At 34.7% G+C, this 22,164-nt stretch overlaps 1 long non-coding RNA gene across 4 annotated transcripts; it reads right to left on the bottom strand.

Moving 5' to 3' along the window:
* Nucleotides 1-4,408: 4,408 nt before the first annotated feature.
* LOC107310838 lies at nt 4,409-19,357 on the bottom strand. Of its 4 annotated transcripts, XR_004306705.1 has the most exons (7): nt 19,158-19,357; nt 16,028-16,138; nt 13,297-13,377; nt 12,244-12,357; nt 8,458-8,541; nt 5,091-5,206; nt 4,409-4,682 (listed from the first exon to the last, which is right to left on the bottom strand). It is a non-coding gene; the product is annotated as an uncharacterized LOC107310838 (long non-coding RNA). The 4 variants fall into 4 exon arrangements; XR_004306706.1 differs by lacking the exons at nt 16,028-16,138; nt 19,158-19,357 and adding an exon at nt 15,397-15,598; XR_004306704.1 differs by lacking the exons at nt 16,028-16,138; nt 19,158-19,357 and adding an exon at nt 15,392-15,597.
* Between the last annotated feature and the right edge of the window lie 2,807 nt (nt 19,358-22,164).

Here is a 22,164-nt window from a genome sequence, read left to right as displayed (position 1 = left end):
GTTGTGATGTAATATCTTATTGTAAGGATAGGTGCTTCATAACTTGAATTGACACTATGTTAGACATATTATTGTAGACTTTTTTCTTAAAATGAAACTCTTTTAAAGCAGAAAATATTCCTACACCGGTAGGGAAAAAAAAAAAAATAGATTTTCATTTAAAAAAGTAGAAGTATTTGTACACACTTACTAAGAAAAGATGATATAAAAATACCCTACTGAAATTAATGGATTTGAAGTGAAACTCTCTAAACACATTGGTGAATATCTGTTATTCTTTTATAATCAGTAAGAGTTTGTATTCCCAAGCAGCTCTGAAATTCAGAGCATTTTTATTTAAGTGGGAAGTTTATATATAATAGATGCAAAAGGAAGAGAGGTGAAAAGCAGTATTTGTGGAATTTGTTCACAAAATAGCAAGAAAGTAACATTTTATAAGTTGCAGTAATCAAATGCTATCACCTGCACAAGAGGTCTGGAAAAGATCATAATGAAATCTTGGGTGGGATCTCCTTCATTCTGAGTTCAGATAACAAATCCAAGAGAAGTCCTAGTCCAGTGCAATTTTCAAAAATGTGAAACAATGTTCTCCATTTTTTATTTTTATTTTTTTTCTAAAATTGCCTTGAAATGCTTTCCTATAATTAACTTAGCGAGAGATACATTTTTACATCAACAGTAATGAATACACAGAGCTCAGAGATAAGTCACGTGTAGAATGTTAATAGAATTACTGTGAATAAGCTGAGAAGCAAAACATGAAATCTAGGATTTTATATTAAATTTGATGTTAAAAGTTCATTGTTGTACTAGATGCAGATGTTTTATTTCTATGGAAGTATTTTGTATGGAGCTTGGGTTGTTCAGTAGTAAATGAGCTAGGAAGGAATTAAAGTACTTTTTGTTGAAGTCCTAATCCTGGTGGATTTATACCTGATCATGTCCTCTGAAATCCACGAGATCTTTGTCAGCCAGATTTCATTTGGTCCACAGGAAAACTTTCTGTGCAGAATATCACCCACATTCATAAATTATGCTTGTTTGTCTATTTATACTTGTATACTCAAATCTAGGTTAATTCTCTACTTCTAAAGAACATTTCTTCCAGAAATAAAACTCTACATAACCAACACTGTCAAATAACGCCAAGCAAAATCACTGTCAGTTTAGAGAAGGAAGAATAACGGGAGGTAGACAGGGACCTGTAGGGAAAAAGCCATGATAGGCTCTTCTCTTGTGTTCCCTCTCCCTTGCCCCCCACGTGCACACATCACCATGCTGTTTCTGAATAATTATCCATGCCTATTGTAACTGCCCAAGGATGACTTAGCTCTCTAAGAACTAGAACTGATCTAAAAATGCTTGTTTTTATTTATAAGAAATAGATAATTAATCATAAAGAATGTTTTTCTTTTATATATATATATCTTTTATATTATATATACATATATATATATATATCTTTTAACTTTATCTTTATATATATATATATATATATGTATATATATATATGCCTAAATATATATATATATATATAGGCATTAAAAAATTCTTGATAGCTTCTTTAAATACTTCTGCATTTCTGTTCTTTCTTAATTGAGAAGGGAAAGGAAAAGATTAGTGTCAACCCTTCCCACTAAGCCTTTTTAAAGTGAATTCACTGTAATCAGCAAGTGTTTGGGAAGGTCAAGAAGGCCCAATGTGAATTTGTGTGTGAGAGTATTTCACTTATGCCTCCAATATGATCACCTTTGCAAAGTGAATATAAATCAGCAGTATCCCTTTAGACAACTACCGTTACTCATTTCACTTAATTTGTGCTTTTAGTCTTCAAAAATTATCAATGTATATACAGGTCAGATATGTTTCCATATCTATATGTTCAGTAACCCTGCTCTTACTATCCTTGGCTCATTTCCTTATAGTCTTTTTTCTTGTATGAAAAAAATATAGAGGTTGTAGCTTCAGTTTGTGCAAAGCTGTAACCTGTAACAAAAGGCTGGAAAATTTCTCTCTGTCATTGTGAAAATGGAGACCTTGCACACATAAGCGTATTTCACTACTGTCAGCTGCTAAGGTGGAATTCTTTCTGGATCTACTTGATACTGCACTTTGTGGGATTTACCATGAGATGCTGTTACTGACCTTGCCCAGAATGAATCTGACATAAATGCTGAATTCCTCCTTGCTTACTCATTTTCACACAAGAGAAAGCTCCTGTCACAAAATTAACTTCATACCAATGACTTTCTTCTTAAGATTGTCAGTTTTCAATCTGTGATGAATATAATTGAGCCTAGTTTGCTGTGGGTTCATTTGTTATAATAAATATTCTTATGATGTCAAAATTTAGGGAGGGAATAAAAATCTTTTTAGGATAGAGTTTGGCTGATATACTTCAGTGTATTGCCAAACAAAAAGTCTCCAACTGGTCATAACTTTTTACAAAAACAGATAATTCAGGTATGTTTGTGAAGCCTGGAAGTGTATCGCAGAAGTGCTTTCTTGTTCAACGCTAGTATTGATGGCATAACTTTCACTTCACAAAGCTGTAGATAGGGCTGTATGTTTTTTGTTTTTTTGGTTTTTTGTTTTGTTTTTGTTTTGTTTTGTTTTGTTTTTAATCTTATGCACACAAAATATATGTATATGATTTAAGTGGATTTGAGTCAGGATATTATTTGCTGCCTGATAGGCTGTTTGACCATGTAGATCTCCCATTGTGAATACTGAGTCTGTTAAGCAGCAGGGAACTGGTGATATTTCTTGAAAATCTCTTGATTCAAATGGATCTGATATACTGTTTGTATACTTTTCAGACTTCATTTTCTTAATGTATCTTATAATCTCCTGCTTACACTATGTTCACGTAATCCTGCAAAAATACTAATGAAAGACCCTTTAAAGTCATCCTTACTGCTATTTACTGAGTGCCAATGCTTCATTTGGGGCAAACATCTGATAGAATGTGGTTTGAAAGATCCTGTGGAAGAAGAGTATTTTGTAAATGCATTTTTGATGGAGGCTTTTTGGTACAAGAAAATTAACATCCAGAATAATCAGTTAAGCAGAGCAGAGGCAGAGGAGAATTGCACAGGGACGAGAAAAAGAAGGAATCTTTCTTTCCGAAACAGTCTTTTCCCCGTGTTTCGAATGAAGATGAGATTAACGTGGCTGTATTTGTGGTCATGCTCCAGCATTACAAATTAGATCAGGATAGTTCCCAGAGGATAGTGATTTTGGTTATCTGTTGAGTTGGAAACTGCAAACGAGGAAAAAGCTTTGTTTTGAAAAGAGATCTGAAAGCTAGTGCTATCTGCTCGATGTCTGTTCCATTCTGGACCCTAAGATCTGAAATGTGCTGTAACTCCTCTTTGAATATGGAAGGAATAATTCATCTGGGTGAAACAATAGAATTCTGAGCTTAAAAATAGCTTTCCACATTTCTTATTTTAATTAGTGATTTAAAAGCAGACTGGCATCAGATAAGCATGGAAGAGTAATTAATACACAGGGGAAAGTAGGCATGGAGCACAGGAAATAATTTTAGTCATCATTTCTGTTTGGAAAGCTTTACTAATGTCTAGAAAAGTATTTCTTCTTTGGCTTTATAAATGAAACTTTTATCTGTCCTCTCTGTATGATCATCAGTAATTTGCTGAAAGTGTTCATACAAAGTCTCAGTGGCTTAAAATTGTAATAGCTTTAGTAATTTCAGTTCTGCAAATGCAGTTCACCCTATTGATTAATCTGATATTCTGCAAGTAATCCCAGTTTATATGTTTAAGAATTTAAACAAAAACAAAGCAGATTGGTAGTGTGGATCTAGATTTAGTGTTAAGATCTTTGTAAGAAGTTAAGTCTTTGTAGTGTTCATAATACTGCAAATTTAAAAAATCTTGCAAGGGACTAGAGATATCATGCCAAAACCACACAAATGTACATCAGAGGATGTGACCAGAGATGCTCTTCTGACTGCAGTTGAGCAGCTTACTATATCACAGCCTTGAGTGCCTTGTTGCTGTCTCCTTTTATACCCTCTGCCTTTGTAAGGTGGAATTCATCACCCTTTGGATCTGACAGCTTAACTATGCATCTGCTTCACTCTCGTTCCATCTGTGGTTTTTTGTTTGTTTGTTTTTTAAAATTCAGAACATTTGACAGAACTGGAACAGGGAGAGAATGTGCATGTGCTGCAATATGGTAGTGGCCATCTGAGGGGAGGCAGAGAAACAGGGAGTTGAAAGTAGGCCACAACCCCTTAACCCAGTATTTGTGCCACCAGTGTGACTTGCTTGACTGTGTTCATAAGGGAAAGTGTGAAGTGAAATAACTGAAATAGTGTAATGTATTGTAGAGCATAGGGAATAAGAATCCACCTCTAAACAAGTAATTCTGTGTTCTATATTTTATGTTGCTCCAGGATAATATAAAACTGATCATATGACTTCAAGCAATAAGAAAAAAGAAAAGGGAAGTCTACTAATGCAATGTCTATTTTTGTTTTCTTATCTGCTGGTTCAGAAAGGCAGATGCAGACCAGTTGCTTTTTTTAAATGGGAAATTGCTTAGGAAGTGAGTACCATCAGTAATGCTATCAGACATACTGTGTGGGTGAATCTTCTCAGCTGGTTTTCTTGGTTGCAACTCAAGCTTCTACCCCTCCTTTTGGATGTTGATATCTGGAAGTATAAGGAAAATGCTTGGATAATTGCAATCAGAGTAGCTACCAAAACACAAAATATTTTAAATATTTTTTCTTTTCCTATTTATTTGTTTGTTTGTTTGAAAGTCATACTTTAATTCATACTGAGAAAAGGGCCTTAAAATGTACCTTATGTGGTATAGCAGGTGACTGTTACAGTGTGGAGGATTCAGGTTCAATTACTTTTCCTTGAGCCCAAATTCATTTCTAAATTGCTTGGATCCTTTCTTAATTAATCTGTTCCATTTACTATAAGTAGTTAAATGATACTTTCCTCTGCATGAAACTGTTTATACTGTAAATCCACAGAAAGTCTGTAGGAAAGCTTTATCCATGTAATGTCTCCAAATAATGCAGAGGATTTGACTTCCATACTGCTCCTCACCTCTTGGCTGATTTATGATGAATGCACAAATCCTCCTGAACTCACACTTGTTTGCCTGCTTTTTCTTCCATGAATCTCTGGTACTTCTGTCTTCTGCCTGTGGTCCTCCCTGTGTCCTGTACAGTGTAAGAATCATTCCCACATTTATAAGACTATCTTTAAAATATATCCTGCAAAAGTATTCATAATTTCTTTTTTTTTTTTTTCAGCAGAATTTTTGCTTTCCAAGAAATGAATGAGAATTTATTTTAAAAAATATATGAAAATACAGTGTAAAGTTTTAACATAAAGGCCCCCAGGGCCCTTCCTTGCTGAAGTCACTAGAAAATTATCATTCTGATTTCCTGCAAATCCAAAACATTTATCACACATCTCTCAGTACTTCTGCTTCAGTATGCTGTTGTTGCTGCTGCTGGTTAGCTATGGAGATGGTCACAGTTTACTGAGATAGATGAGCTAAAAGTGTTGTGTAAAACTCGTGCTGATTGGAAACTGTGCGGAGAATACAAATTATGGGCATTGAAGGACTGAGGTGATGCAGAAGTTGAGTGCTGTTTACTCTGTGAAGAGGGGTACTTTCACCCAAGTCTGTGCTGTACTTCATCACTGTCCAATTATTTGCTGTCGCTAATGGAACTATCTGTCACTAGCCAAGTTTTGAAATGCCATCATTTAATAAAACCATATTTGTTTTTTTAATATAAATTATACAACAGTGGCTATAATGAATGCAACCAGTAACAACAGATTAATTATCAGAATTATGTCTTGAAAAGTAAGATTTGATTAATGCAGTAGAGCACGAGAAGGGTTTTGGTTTTATTGCCTCAAAACCATTAATTCCTCTACTATTTCCTTCCTAATCAGAACACAGCATGGTCTCTGCTGAAAATAATTGATTTTTTTTGGCAAGTCTTAATAGACAGCACAGAGAAATACAACGATTACAAGACAGAATGGAATCAGATTTATTTGGAAAACTGTCATATGGAACATCAGTCTGTCTTACAGGGACAGGAATACGCTGCAGGTAAATGATGACTTGTATTCAAGAGCTACTTTTTCACTGTCAGATATTACAAATGAGTCTCCTGCACAGATAGTTCTCAATGGAAAAAATTAATATCCCATGTATTGACTCTTGCTTAAGAATATGAATGCTGCAGAACTGATTTTCCATTTTTAAGGAAAGGCTGAGATACAGTATGTGTCAAGCTTTACAAAAACTTTAGGATTTTCCCTCTCACCCAGTAAAATAACATGAAATCAAGAGTTTCGCGTGAAAAAACAGTTACTAATATGGTAACATTAAAAGCAGCTTGGCAATGAGACTGTTTTATCCTGCAAGGTATAATGGTAGTTTGGTTTACGTAACAATACTGAGACTAGAGCCAAATTTTTTGAGGAGTTTTACAGTACGCTAGCAGCTGCACCCACTTTATCGTCCCATAGGAAAAAGGTATATCAAGATAGAAAAATATCAACAACTGAACACTATTAAAAGCCAAATTGCTATGTAATTAATTCCAACATATTTCAGTACATGATTTGTAATGTGTTAGTGACAGAAATTTTAATTTTAAATGAATTTTCATTCTGACTCCTTTTTGAAATATAACTATGCACACCTATGTAATGAGAAAAATATTTAAGGATTCCTGGTTAGAGGAGCAGAATGGCCATAGTATTGAATAGTACATGTACATAGAGATACAACTATGAGCTGTAAATTACTCTGCCTAGAGGATATTAGGCAGAGGTCCCTTCCAATCTGAGTTATCCTGTGGCCCTTAATAAAGGCAAAATTTAACACTGAGCAGTTTTAGCTAAAAGAGGCCAGATGTTCCAGGAACAGGAAATGTCTATTAACAACATTGCTCAGTAGATGGATCTTAAACTTTAAATGAGGATTTCAATGTTGAGCTTTTCTCTTTGGAAGTTAAATGAGAAATTTTAACATCTTATCAGGCTTTTACACATATGCCTGGAGGTTTCACATTGTGAAATATTTTCTGAAAAGTCTTGGAAAAATGTCTTCACTGATAAAAGACTGAATTGTGCTAAAGAAAAGTAGAAATTTAATACCTGAATATGACATGCATTATTAGGCAGTCATTCCATTACTTTCTCTGAATTTGGCTTCATACATTAAATTAGTTGGGTGAATTAATTTCAATTTTTACTTTTTTATCTTTTTTTTTTTTTTTTTATAAAATATGAAGTCTTCCCTGAGAACCTTCTTCTTATTTGTTGTTTTGAATTCACTGTTCGTATAAAGAGATTTACCTCTTATAAGACACCAAGAAGAAATTATATTTAGTTTTTCCTATTATACATGTGAAAAATGAATTGAGAATTATTTATATGTTATTTTTCCATCTTTGGTGAATCAAAACAAAAATCAAAGTAGAAATTCTATCAAATAATTCTAGGTTATAGCTGTTAATTATAGGAAGTCAAACACTGATGAGTTTCTGCAGGTGAAACAAAGTTATTTCAGGTATAAATTACCAACATAAAAAGATCAACATTACAAGCCTGAACTGCCTTATTTTCACTGATTTCTATACAAGAACAAAAAATAAATAACAAAAACAGCAAATCACGCTATTGCTTTCTGGTAGTTAATGAGTTATTACAACAATGCTATCCCTGTCACTGGATTTATGCTACCAACTCTGGTCTATACACACTGCAGAAACAATAGAAAACAAGCAAAAAAATTATGTCTTGGTATTCTTCATGGTGAAACTGATTGCTAATGCTTTCATTTAAAGTCAGGCTGTTTTATCATGAAGAAAATTTAAAACACCTTTAAAAATATTTTTATGCAGTATGGTCTCTGTGGGATCATAGATCCCATGGCATGTTGACTGATACATTATTAAACACTTGGAGAAAAATACTGAGTGTGTGTTTAGAAAGTTAAGATGTGATCAATTAAATGCAGGTCAGAACTGTGTAAGCTGGTATAAGCACAAAATGATTTAGAGTTACTGTCAGAGGTGACGTCTCAGAGTGCATTTTCAAAGTACAGTTTCAAAGTAGATTCTAACAAGTCAGCACGTGTATTTTCAACAGTATATACACTGTGTACAGTGAAATACAGTTTAAGGAAAACTATCCTGTAGAACAAACAGCATTATTTTGCAGGCGTACATCAACTGAACTAATGCTGTATACTATAAATACATGTATAAGATCAGTCGATGTTTCGCTGAAGTAAGATGTGCAGGCATTTGCCTGTGATCCTTAGATTTTGCAATTTTGATGGGGTTTTAAAAATGGATAAGTAATAGTATTTCAACTAGTCACTCATCAGCTTTAATCCTCTCTCTCCAGGATAATATACAAAGACTGACATTACTTGATAATGCTGACTTCATAGTTCAGAACATCTTCGAATTCCATTCTACTTTCTTCCTGGATCTTCCTAGCTCTGTAGCTTGACCTGTACAGAAACAAATAATAACTCGGAGAGCATATTTGCTAGCATTTGCTGATGATACTGACAAAATTCTGCAAATGAAAATTACAGAAGATGTGAGAATCTCTATTTGGTATTTAAACGTACTGGAGGAGTTCTGGCAGTTTGTGACAAACTTCCTGTTCCAAAAACAACTAAAATTGAATAGGTGTGATAATGTTACTGTTTATGTAGGCTATATTACTACAGGTAATTTAAACTCATACCAATGAACACTGAGCTCATACAACCTTTTTAAAGGCTATTTTGAGAAGCTCAGTAATTTCCCATTATGCTGCAGCATTTACAGTAGCTACATGGATAGCTACTGTAGATATAATATATAAATATATAGATATAATGGATAAAAGTATTAATTTGTCCTATCATCAGAGGATCCATCAGTGCTTGCAGCACTGTGTTACCTCTTCACCTGTCCTCTTTTCAGATATGAGTGGGGAAAAAAAGTGTGGGACGTAATGAACTGAAGTAGAAACAATTATTCTGAATTAGTTATTTTTAAAAGAGAAAAGTTAGTTGAGTTTGTCTGAAGTATTTGTCTGAAGGATAACTGTGTAAATTGATTAACCACATAATTCAAACAAGTTTCATTTAGAGTTAGGATTAAAGAACTCACTACATGCCACTTGCAGGAAAGCAGCAGCATTAGAAATTCATTGAGGCTTTTCTGTAGCACACTGACAGTGGATGTGTAAATTTAAGGGTTGACAGGCCATAAATCGAAATGAAAAAAAGACATCTTTTTCCATGTCTCTTTCTAATGTTCTTGACATTTGAATAATTCTCTCTGAATTTATTTTCCTTGAAACTTTAATGATGTAATTAAATACAACTGTAGTTCTTGTACAAGCTCCTCATTAGTCATGGAGTTCTCTATTATAGTAAATTGCGTAATATTTTTAAATACTATATATTTTCTCATTTCTTATATATTTTCATGAGATGCTTAATGTTAAATGATCTCAGATTTTTAAGGACTACAGCCTGATTCAAATTAGAAGCACACATTCATACAGATGTTTATCAGTTTCTCTACGAACTCGGGCAATTATTTGTGTATGACCAAAAACAGTCACCTCTACAGAGCTAATGCATGTGTTAACAGTGATGCTAGTGAGTTATACTACTGTGTAAGGGAACAGTTTAAGAGAGATTGCTCTCAGGGTTTTGACTCAAGAATTTTAACTTTAGGTTGCAACCTTCCAGAAAAGGCTAAGTGGATTAGAACAGCTATGTAGGCAGCAGATTTTAAGGACTGCCACTTGAGGCTCAGTTGCCTGCCTCCAGAAAGGCTTTTAAGAAGTAATTTCCTATTGCCAATGATGAGTTTGTTCCTTTGTACTGCTGAGGGCACTTGACACAGAAGCTTTTTCCCTTTCCTTCTAAACGTAGAAGGAATTGAAAAATCTTTGTGCCACAGATATCTTGGAAAAGAATATTACATATTGTGAAAATGAATTATGATAATTTCTTACTATTTTTAAGCATGAACAATGTGTTCAGGAAGATACAGAGGACAGGAATAGAAAACTCTTTCTTCCAATGGACTCTGGAGGACATGCTTGCCATATGAGGTGCTCTGCAGAGGCACAAGTAGTTGAGCTCTGGATTCAAAAGTACTTTGTTTTTCAGTTCCATTATTCCCTAGAGACACCGAAGAGACTAGGTAAGGTAAACCAGGTGGGAGTTATTGAGTTTCTAACTTCATATTTATTCTTTTGACACTGGTGTTTCAATGTGACATATGATCATACAATTACATATGACAACCAGTTCTTATGGTTTTGTCATGGAGGAAAAGTCACTGACTTACAGTCTGGTTATTTTCTTTGTGAAACTTATTTTATCTTCATTTCTGAAAGAAAGATAATCTAAAAGAATGGAATGCCAGGCTCTTTTGCCAAGAATTTCAGTCCATCACCAATATCTAGGTCCAAGGCAGTAACCTTGCCACCCAAATCACTTCAAATCAAAAAATAAAAGATAGGAAAAATTCCACTGTGGTTAGACATGCAAATCTCGAATTCCAAAAGGCTGTGTCTTTTTTCCTGAGTGTGTTCTGGTACTTAAGTGGAATTTATTAACTGCTATGAAAGGTGAATCTTGACTTTAACTTAAGGAGTAATTAGAAGAAATTGCTTGAAGAAAAAGGGAACATTTAAGTGAAATCCAAGGAGAACCAGTATGAGGATGAAAGGTTTAAACTGCAGGAAAAATACTTAAGGGATTGATGATACTCTAGATGAAGTACAATAAAATCTTTATCATTTTGGTATTTAAACTCAAAGTACAAAGGTACTTTAAGACACTTTAACTGATTTGAACTACACATTTTGGGTTGTGGTGGTTCTTTTCTCACAAGTTGTTTTGCTGAAATGTTATTGCACATATCCTCTGGGCCATTCAGCCTATGTTCATATGAAAATTCTGCCTCAAGTGATTCTGTAATGAGCATACTTAGCTCTTAGACAAGGAAAAGTTGAAATTATAAAAATGAGAACTGGAGCACAATTTAAATGGAAGGAAAGACAAAACTATTTGTAAAGTTTAATAGAAGTTATATTTTTTTCCAGCAGAGATTGAACTCCCACTAAGGTAGTATTTATGGAATCACTTAATATTTCAGGTGTTTCAAGTGTAGACAGATATTAAGATGGAAAAGCCTTGTGTATGGGAAATCACAGTTTGAACCTCTGATTAATTAGCTGAGGCAAGTGTTGGGTCAGCTGCGGGAGCACAGGTGAGAGTAATCTAGCTGTGCTCCCGGAAGGGGTGGGCTTCAACTCCACCTCCTCTGAGAACTTATTTAAGGGCTGACAACCACTGAGGCAGCATCTCTTGAAGATTGCTCCCCAGTGGAGACTTCCTCAGCTATCCGGTCAAGGTATTGACATTGGTGAGTTTTCTTTACTAATAACCTTTGACTATTTATTACTGTCTTGGTCAACATCTTTATATTAGCCACCTTTAGGCTTGCCATTCTTTGATGGCCCCAGCCTCTGCGGTTAAGTGTAGATGAGGCTTTAACATTGTATCAGCACCAGGTAATTCCTGCTACAACACTAGATGAGACAGTCAACATTTTGTGCACTTAAGTGAAGTGGAAACTTTGAGATTCAGAACTGGATTTTATTAAACAAGCTTTATTAAACAACCTTTTTTCTTCACTTTTTAAGAAAAAAATCAAAAACTTAAACTCAACAAAGTGCTGAAATTGTTTGCAATTGAGAATTTCATTGCAAGTACAGCAGAACACAGATTATTCAGCCCATGCCTTGAACCATGCCATCTATTCATGAATTCAAGCACTGAATTCTGCCTACAGCATTCAGAAAATATTAGTGTATCCCTTCCTGACCACGTGATCCCTTATGCTGCTGGTGCTGGTTTGGTTAGTTTTTGTCACAGAAGGTTATTCTACCCACTTTTCACCTCTGCTCTGTGACACACATGTGAAAATACTCGGAAAGGACAGTTAAGTCCATTTTTCAGTTATCTGCTTTGCACTGACGGCTCCTGGCTGTGTGTAAAAGCAACATCTGCAATTTTTTTCTCTTATGTAATTATTTCTTATATAAATCAATGTAAAAACCAGAGGAAAGGTAAAAATCCATCCAAGTCGATTTCCAAATTTTAACTACCTACTTTTAATTCTAGAATACCTACAGAAAGATAATGCTTTTCTTGTATGTTTATCTCTTCTCTAGTTCTGAAACTCCAGTCGATTAACCGCTGTTACCTTGTGCTATTAAAATCTTTTGCCAGTCCGGATAAAAAGAGCTGTAGTCAAGAGAGGCAAGCACATGCATACATATATTTCAGTGAGACATTTCCACTACTTCATTTCCACTCAACCAGGGCACTCATCTTTGCCTGCATCCCTTCAGATTCCAAACAGCTGTTTTTGGAAAGGAAAAGCAGTCTCTTTTCTGATGTGAAGACCATTTGTCTCTCATTTACAGTGTCTCGAAGCACAGTGCTGAACCCATACTGAGTCTGCTGTGTTTAGTGCTGGGCAGAAAGCATTTCAAATCTTGTTTGTTACCACTAGTTCTGGTGCATCTGTGACAGTGGCTAAGCCTTTATTTTTAAGAAAGGTCACTGATAAGCTCTCAGCCCTGTAAGAGAGGATATTTTCACTTTGACGCTCTGTTATATGTCTGCTTTCAAAATAAAACAATCAAAACCCAGTGAACTCAACAGGGCTGCAGTAGTTCTTGTACCAAATCCTAGGACCAGATCCTTTTAGGCATTTTATATACTAAGTTTGAGCTCCGTCTATACTTCCCATCCCCTCACTATCACACGGGGAAAAGGGTTCTAACTAAATTATTTCCTGACTTCCACAAACTCCCTGTGTAGGGAAGTACGCAGTCACTTTCTTGTAAGCTTTCACAGTCTCTACTGAGGCAAAGAGGTTTGAATGTACATTAATGAAACTGGCTTGCTGATCTACTCTTAAAAAGCAGGATATATAAACAAAATTCATGATAAACAAAGCAAACTGTAGTGTCTGCTTTCAGAAAATATCCCTTTTAAAATGCAAACACAAATTGTTCCACTGAAAATTCTGGTGACAAACAATAGAAGTAAGCAATGCTTGATAACCCTGCCCATGACAGCAGGGTTGGAACTGCATGATATTTAAGGCCCCGTCCAACCAAAGCTGCTCTACGATTCTCTAAGAATGTGTATCTCAACTTGAAATGCAAATCATACCTGCTGTGAAACTGGTTTCTTGTCACATAGTTACATTGCTTGATGTACTGGTAATGTGTAATTGTCTGCTCAACTCACGTGCTGTGAAGAAAATGACATAGAGTTTTTGTACTTGAAATTATTTTTTACTTTTGATGGTTGTGTCATACTCCTCATTTTCTAATTGTGGATTTTTCTCGGGTATAAAATTCCATTCCTACAAAAATATCTTTCCAACTTGAAATAAATTCAATGTTTGCTAGTTTGTTCTTGTCCAAAAAAGTAGAATTTTCTATCTGCATAAGTAGATAGTGGTCTTGAACACACCAGTTTAAACTTAGCTTATCTCTAAAAGTAGTAGAGTAGTACAAGGTCTAATTTGGCAGGATTCCTATGTCTATAAATCAATCCCAAATGCAGTAGTAACAATTTGCAAAACAATAGCAACAACAAAAAACAGCAACAACAAAATAACACCTGACCCTAACAACAGGTTGTTCTGCAAATAACAGTGTGTTTTGTATACTTGGGTAGCAATTTAAAATAAATTGTTATTATGAAATACACCAAATAGGCAGCACTGGAGATTAAATCCACTTTACAGAAAAGAAACAAGAGGAACACATGTCAGTGAAAAAGATTTTGCACAATGTTCTTTCAGTGAGAACTTGCCTTTATTCTTTTCTACTAAAATAATTAAAGCAGCAGTCAATGTTAATTCCTTCTCTTATACACTGAGCGAGTACGTTTAGTTTCATTTATTCAACAGGGCTCAGACTGTTGTCCAAAATTTGGCTCTGTATCTTCTGGAAAGATAAAGGTCATCAGAGGTGAAGTAATTTGTGTCTGTGCCTCAATTTGTGACTTCTGATTATAACAGTCTTAGTGATAGCACAAATACTGATTTAGTCATCTTTGGTTTTATTTTTTCACTATATAAACATAGTCAAATTAAGGATGCTCACAGACAAGGATTCTGAAAGATCTAAAAAGCCACTGTATGGCTTGTGTGGATAAGGATTTTCCTGTCAAATGTTACCTTCTGTGAGCATCTGACTGAATTACAAAATGGGTGGTAGAAGTTCTTTGATCCAGCTTCTCCACTCCCCATGACCAATATATAAAAAGCAGGATTATAAAAGGTGGTGAGAAAAGAACCTTGAGGAGAGAGACACCAATGGCCAGTAGCAAAGCCCTTTTGACGGGGTAGTCTCAATTCTTCCTGGAGCTAGGAAAAAACAAACTCCTACAAGGAAGCAGATATAGAAATTTATCACTAAAGCCCAAAGCTGCTAGATTATCATGCTGAAATAGAATATCATTACATCTTGGTGATTATCTGAATCAAAAGCCTGAAGGCTGTTAAATGCTTAATTGCATTCTAGGTAAAACCAGAGATAAGGTGAATCTGAAACAAATGGTAGTTCAGACACTGTATTGAATGAAAAGTAATTGTTCAAGTTGTTTTCTTACTACAATTCAGTTGCTTTTTCCTATGTCATGAAGATACAAAATAGGTAATTTGACCTAGTTTGTGCTGCTGATTACTAGGTAATTTTTCCTTTGCAATACTCCATGCCTGTTGGTAAGTCTTTCTTTCCACCTTTCTGAAAGTTAGCATCAGATTGGTTTTGGCCAGCACTGAAAACTGGTGGAGTACTCCAGCAGGCTAGATACAGGTACAGAAATAAAGCTGAGAAAAATTTAAGGTCCCAAAAATTTGAGTTGGTTAGGCTTGGGAGTACAAGTGCTTTTGGAAGCATTACAGACACAGCCACATACTGGCAGGTTTCTAACCATTTTGGTGTGGGAAGGATCATTTCAAGAGCAAAATGACGGAAAAAGAATTGAGATATGCATGAGCATAATGAATGGATTAGGAAAGAGGTTACGATGTGCAATGGGGGGTCTGTTGTGATTTAACACTGATCAGCAGCTAGGTACTGCATGGCTGTACTCTCACTCCCCATCCTCATCAGGTCAAGGTAAGGAGATGAGATGGAAGAAAAAGAAAACAATTTGTAGGTTTGAGATAGGAGCAGCATAATTAAAGGGGAGAAAAAACAAACAAGAGCCTTGGCAAGCAAGAAGAGAGAGAAAAAAAAAAATATTCTACCTTACATCAGAAAAAGATGTTCAGCCACTTCTTGGGGAGCAGAGCCTTAGTATGCAGACTGGTTGCTTGGGAAACTAATGCTATCATAATGCAAGTTCCCCCTGTTCTTTCTTCCTTCCCAGCATGATGAGTGTGAGACCATATGGTAGGGAACATCCTTTGGTGTGTTTAGACTGACTGCACTTGCAGTGTCCTCTCCCCACCTCTTTCCGACCCTCAGTGTCCTGGCTGTCCTGGGGGAGGGGGGTGGGGGGTGTGTAGGTGGAGAGCAACATGGATTTTTTTATGTTTTGAAGGACGGATGACAACGTTTAATACTGAAATAATTATACAAAATGAACATGAAGGGAACTTGAAAAAAATACGTTATTTTTAACAATTCTTCTTTAGCATATCCTCCAAAGTGATATCCATTTCTGACAATTTTTTTTTTTTAAGGGTACTTTACAGACTAACTAAAAGATTATATTTTTTAGTTTGATTTGGGTTTTCTTTATAGCCAGTCATGTGCCAGCTGTTTAAAAAGTACTCATCTTTAGTCCTTTTTGCCTTGCTCTTAAAGAGTTAATAGCCATCTTATTTGAGATTCCACAAAGGTATTATATGGAAAAATAAGAAACAAGAAAAATAATATACTTAAATGTGAAGTGTAGTAAAATGCTCTATTGTTTGATATTTCACTACAAAATATTCTTCACGACAGCTGTTGTGTCTCAACACCTTCAAATCTTTTTCACAGTGAAGGAACTGGAAAAAGAAAAAAAATATTATTTATAAAAAGAATTCTTGTTTTCACAGTTTTTATATAGTCAAGTACTGTATAATTCTTGACAACCTAGTCACCTCAAAATCCAGTGTTTCTCTCATTTTTACTGTGTTGGCCACATAAAAATAGCAGTTTCTTAGTACAAGCCCATGTGCCCTGGAAGTTGATACCTCTCAGCTGATGTTTGTTTCATACTGGGGTGGAAAGTAAGGTTATCCAAAATTTTTGACAAAGGAGGAAAGCTTATTTCTCTCTTATCAAAAATAATGAAACAGTGAATAGGTGATTATTCTTCTGCACAGTACTCCCTCAGAAATCTTATGTCTCATTCTCCTCGTTACATCTTAATAAGCAAATGCTGTTTCAAGAACTACCACGTTTAGTTAAAAAACTAATAAAAAACACCACCACACATTTTGTTAATTTTTGAATCTCCCTTGTCTTAAAAGTCAGTCCTTTCCTATGCAGACATGTTGCTTGACACAAATTAGAAATCAGTGTGCAAGGCACAATTTCTATATATATAGATTTTAGATTATGTATATAACCTTGAACATTATTATGACAATGAGGTGAACAGTTTAATTACATGTTCTGTGGAAATTAGATATCAGTGTTCTCTTCAAATTACAGTACATTTGCTTTCTTTGGAAAGCAGTAATATCTCAGTTTCAAAGGACAGGCTTCCAGTACTGAAGCATGCATCACCAGTGCTCCTTGTTTAAAGACAGTACTGAGAAATTCTGAGAGCTCAGAAAAATCCGCTTGATATCAGCTTTCAGAATTTTCACCTTTTTAGCTGTAAATATAAAGGTGATATTTCTATGTACCTTACTAAAGTAAATTCAGTTTTCTTGTTTTGAGCCTTTTATTCAGAGGTGATGAACATCTGTTGTTGTAAATGTAACTTGTTTGTAAGAGGTCACATGCTTACAAGAGCTCATATTCTGAGAGCAAATTTAGTAGCAGTGTTAACTTTCTCATCAGAAAACTGTATTGAAGAAGCGCTGTTGTAAGTATGTTTTTGTTTTACTCATATGAGGCTGAAGTAAGGTAATGGTGTGATTTTTTTCCAGTGGCGAGGGTTTCACACTCTGTTATGTATTAACGACAGAAAAGGCCTATGACATAAAAAGTGTATTTTCATCTCAGGACAGACTTCATCCAGTACACCATGAACTCTAAGGGAAATAAGATAGCTGCAGGCATTTCATTCTTGTATTTTCATTGCTACTGGAAGAGCAATAGTAAAACTGGTCAGTAATTCTCATATTTTATGGAGGATGATATTGAAACTCTGAATCTGTCAGGTTCAGTCAGCAACTCATATAGCTTCCAGACCAGGCATGCACTTCTGCCCAGGTGGTAGGAAGCCACACACTCCAAACTTGTGCTATTTCTGATGTGGATTACTGCTAGATTGAAGTTCTTATTTCTTTATTAATGTATCCAATATTTGGGTCTTATTAGATAAGTGGAGGATTTTAAGCCCAAGTTGGATAGACCCTGGGCAGCCTGATCTAGTGGGTGGAAACCCTGCCCATGGAAAGGTGTTGGAACCAGGTGATCCTTAAGTTTCTTTCCAATCCAAGACATTCTGTGATTCTGAGATCTTCAGAATTATGGATCCATCAATATTCAGTTTCTTAGCCAGTGACATATTTGTTCAGCATGCTTTAAGTTTAATTATGATATAAACAGAATGGAATGAGCAAATCACTTCTATCAGCTTCTCTAGTATATGCTGTCCCTACGTCAATTTACATTTGAGTTGAAGAATTCACACTATCCATTCTATTGCTAAGTGGGTTGTTAATCTGGTCTACAAATTTTAGTTTCTAAAGGCTCTGTGATTGGGATTCTGTCTCACAGAATTGTTTCCTAATGTTCTCAAAATTAATTGCAAATGTATCTATAGTTCAACCTCAGTTTTCTTCTTGTTTATGCATGCATGAGCTTGCTAGTCCATAGGTCAAAGGCTTCAGTATTCCACTTTTACTGCCAAGCACAAATAAGCTGAATAACCAGAATATTATGTAGTTACCAGGCAAAAGTATCTACTGAATAATACTACTCCAGTGTTTGGCAAGAAGAAAATTTATTATCCTTGCTAATAAATCCCCATTTATTATTTGTTGTATTATTCATGCAAAAACTGACTTGTTTTAGAAGCAAGAGTTGTTTACATAATGGAATTGAAGGCTTTTTTATGTCTGTGCGTGTGTGTGGTTCTGAAATTCAAATAACACATCTATGTAAGTTTCTGTATCTTATTTTGCTTTGCTGAAATCAAACTGAAACTGAACAGTTGTTGTATCTTCATGTTTCCAAGATGCAAATTGTTGACGTGTGGAGAGAAATGAGGGGAATAGTGCTTCACATGGATTTGATTAGTGTTTTGCTTTCTTTCATATTTGATGAAAGGTTCCTCTTAGGCCACAAACGTGAATTTTTAAAAAACCCTTGTTCTGAAAGCAGTCTCTCGCTAGAGTGAGCACTGCCTTAAACAATACCATAGACCCATAATTTTGGGCTTCATATGTGACATATGATTTCAGCTTATTTTAAGTGCCAGACTGGATTCTAAACCTTTCTAATCCTTGAGGCTGCTTTACCTGTACCCAAGTGTTGTACAGTACTATGAATTATATTAAGAAGTCTCAGTGCATAAAGGCTCTAGCCTTCCAGCAATGTACTTCTAAGTGATCATGCTTAGAAAATGTGACATTAATTATGTGTAAATTTGAATGTATACCTTATTTGGATACGGAGACTGGTTACTAAAGAACTTCCAAATTTTCGTGATTTAAAATTCTTTGTGCTTTGCAATCACATAAAAGACTAAAATTTTAAGAGATATTTTCTGCTTAAATATGTACATATAAGAAAAACTGTACACAGACAATTAAGAAGAAGAGTGTTCATTAGAAAATTAGTGATATATTTTCAGTAAGACAAATGTATTTTGTGTAAACTCATAGAGACTATCAATGGAGATACCTCAGAGGATCCATCCATTCAGAGAATTATTACATTGAAGAAAAAGTAGGATTTCCAGAAGACTTCACGAGAATATTTCATTTTCATTTCAAGATTACTGTAGTAGTAGTCAGCTTTGAACATATGATAAGACTTCTGGTGGTATGTTACTCTCCTTGCATAGAGCCTGAAGAAAAGACATCCTGCTTTTCAAAAGGAGATTTCCAGACAGCCAAGAAAAAAAGAAAAAAAATAAAAATCATTCTAATAAATCTAGGAGAGAAAGTGAAAATCTATTACTTGCAGGCTGAAGATTGAACTACTGTGACTTTCTTACGGCTTTGATTTTCAAAGAAACAAGCTTTATGCTTTTGTTTTTCCTTAGCTGTGGAGGAAAATATACCAACTTGAAAACTTTCTGTAATGAAAGATTACTTTAAGAAGCATGCTGCAAAATAATATTTGAAGTTAAAATGGGCTTGAATCTGATATTGTGTAGAATTTTTTTTCCCATCACAATAGTATGGAGCATATTTAAACTTGATTTTTTTTTCATTGAATTTTTTGTTCTTATATAGAGGCAGTGTTTCTGATTCCCAGTAAACTATTTGTATGGCTTCCTCAGCCACAGTTTTTCACCTCATAACACAGAATTTATTTGTTCCACATTTTAGGGATCTTTTGAGGACAGTCTACATATTCATGTGTAGTGGCAAGATAATAAGGTGATGATTATCACCTCTAAGAGGGAAATTGCAAAAATAAGAAACCCCTCTAAGACTATTCATTTATTGCATAAAATGAATTTTCTTCTCTAGTTTTACACACTAACCAATATTTTATTGTATTTCAAATGAAGGAAAGGCTACAAGGATTTAATGATTGGCCATCCAGTCTACCTTCCAGTGATGTTTACACAATCTTTTTATCGATACCAGAAGCCCTTGGATATCTTTTGCAAAAACATTGTGACCTAAACAAGGTGTTATTTTTCTATTAACAGCAATATTTCTCCTGAAAGAGATATTGCATCAATTTATTTATTACTTCAGACAAAATTACAGTGTCAGGAATTCTTGTCTGCAGCATGCACTCTTAAAAGCATTTGCGTTGTGAAGACTCAAGCTTTCATTGCCCAATTGATTGTGACTCCTGGCTAGCACTGCTTTCAAGAGAAAACAGTGATGAAGCCTATTGGAAACCTATGAGACTTGAGGAGAAGTGATAATTCTTGATTTCTCAGACATGTAAGTAAACAGTGGATGAGCTTTGGTACATTGCTATGTTTCAGTTGTCTCTAGCATCATTCTCTAATAGCATATTTTTAATATAACTTGTTAAATAATATATTCATGTATAACGAATAAATTCAGTCTTAGACTCCTGTAAGATAATTTAAGTTACTTGTATTTTCCACAATAATTTACTCTTTTTTTTTTTTTAAAGATAATTATCATAACAAACATTTTATTTATAAATACCTTAATGTGCTGAAGAAACCTCTCAGAATTTCACTGAGACATATTCCACTGTTAAACTCAGTACTGAGCTTTATCACTTTCTCTTGAACTTAATGAAAATGTTTTCAGTTGAATTAGGGTAACTGTATCAAGCTACTAAGGGAAAAATAAAAAGATTAAACATTTCTAAAGTATCTCCAAAAAGGTTATGTACAGATATATATATATATATATATATATATATATATATATATATATATAAATGTATTGTTGAAAAAAGAAACTGGAATATAGTAGCAGAGAGAGCTTTATACTACATTTTAAACTATTGTGATTTGCTAAAAATTGGGTATGTTCATTTGCCACATAAATAAATAAGACCTCTTACAACTGCTTCTAAAGCATTCTTGTAGAAGAGAAAATACTCATTTTAGACCAGCTGAAAAGAGGGGTAAAGAACGGTATATAAAAGTGGAAACTTCTTGAAGTAATTCAAATATGAAATTAATTGCAGATTTGTTACAACTATGAAGAACATCTGAGTTAAGCCTAGCTGAAATTATTTTGACTTTCACTCTTAAAAAAACAAAACTAATCAAAACAAAAAAAGCATAACTTGTTCAAACTAAATCTGAGCATTACTTATTACTTTTATTCCTATGTTCATCACTCTTGATCAATCTGGGGACAGACAGCAGAGGAAAAGAGGCTAGTTGATCAGAAGGGAAAGAATTCATGAGTGTCTGTGCAGGCTTAAAACCGCATAACTCTCTATTTCAAATGATGTAGTAGTTATGTAACTTAAAGTTTCTGTTAAATATTTTCTGCACAAAAAAAAAAAAAAAAAGAAATAATATTTACTGTTGTTGCTCTTAGTATCACCTAGAGAGTTCTACTTAAAAAGAAAAATATATATATATCATTTGAGCATGCCGGTACTTCCGATAGCATATATTTTTTATTCTATTTAAAGGAGAAAATAATGTCCTTTCACATCCTCCCAGGCACCTTTCAGCTATTTTCGAGGCTTAAATGCTGGCTGTAAGGGATGGGACACAATGTGAATGTTAATGTCCTGGCTGAGCTGACAAATCTGCTCTGTTTGGGCCACGGCCAGACATAAGCATCCAAAATATAGAACTAGACCAGGAGGCTGGGTTTTTCAGAAAATCTGTGGAAAAAAATCTGAGAAAAGTGCTCAGCAGCCACCTTCAAAAGAGATTGCTCTAGAAATCTTCAATGTGTGGGTGAAAAAGAATGACCTGTGACAGGACCAGAATGAGCTGGAACTGCTCAGAACAGTGTAAGAGTACAAAGTTTCCAGTGCATCTGTGCATGGACAGAATGGGGGTGACAGGAGAACTAAAGCACAAGGAAATAAACTTTACTGCAGTTTGCAGTGAACTACTTGAAAATAGCAGTGCAATTCTTGTTACTATGTTTTAGATTTGACTGGTACTACAAATGTTATTAAAATAAATCTGTTAGTTAATCACTTTGATATAATCCTGTGTTTTTGTACAAGCAATTTTCTCCAGGGGACCACTGCCTTAAGTGGCGTTTTGTAG

The sequence above is a fragment of the Coturnix japonica genome, chromosome 3, assembly GCF_001577835.2.
Source record: "Coturnix japonica isolate 7356 chromosome 3, Coturnix japonica 2.1, whole genome shotgun sequence".
NCBI lineage: Eukaryota > Metazoa > Chordata > Aves > Galliformes > Phasianidae > Coturnix > Coturnix japonica.
This window is presented reverse-complemented; position numbering and strand designations above follow the sequence as displayed.